Genomic DNA, 877 nt, shown 5'->3' on the forward strand with positions numbered 1-877 from the left:
AAAGCAAATATTTAGGACACCTCTCTCTAGAGTTTACCTTTATGCCCCCAAACTTGTTGAGATGGTCCTGGATTCACTTATGAATATGCAGAATTTTTTTTAAGTTTGAATATATGAAACAACATATATATCTTTGTTTTGAATCTGTTCGCTCTTGCTATTGGAGTTACCTTAGATGATGGTTCTCATTCTGCAAGATAAGCTGTTAGGTTAATCTCAGAACTGCATCATCTCAATACTTATTTGTTTTCTGTTTCGTTTAGAAAGACAAAACTAAAAAATGAACATAAACATGTAAATTTTTTTTAACAGAGATCTAGATTAACCACTAATCTAATCACACACTTTTATGACACAGTGTCATCATGTACTATATATAATTATTCATGTCTATTTTGCTCTCCCCTAGCACAACCGGTCAATCAAATAGATAGAAGTTCTAGCGTCGACAGCTCTACTACGTACTATGCTACTAAGGAATAACTTTTGGGGTAAGAATCATCCAGTTCGACATCTTAAGCAAAAGAGTTGCAACTAGAAAATAAGGGGCGACGAAAAGCTAGATAAAGATGCACAAAATGACTGTTATGGACAGGTCTATTCGCCGCTTTTAAATTTATTTTCAAACTAATGTTGAATCTCATACACATCTTAATTATTTATATTAAGTAAAATTTTGTGACAAAGCGATGTCAGGTGACACAGTCATCGAAAGTGCATTAGCCCCTGGATAGTAAAATTATTTTAGATACCTCTTGATGGAAATAGGATCAGAAGAAGCAACCACAAATATAATATATATTATTTCGTGTTATTACCATTAAGACATGAATGAATTTGTTATTACAACTCCTGTTTGAACTTTCTAATTCCCACT

Source organism: Capsicum annuum, chromosome 10 (assembly GCF_002878395.1).
Source record: "Capsicum annuum cultivar UCD-10X-F1 chromosome 10, UCD10Xv1.1, whole genome shotgun sequence".
Taxonomy (NCBI): Eukaryota; Viridiplantae; Streptophyta; class Magnoliopsida; order Solanales; family Solanaceae; genus Capsicum; species Capsicum annuum.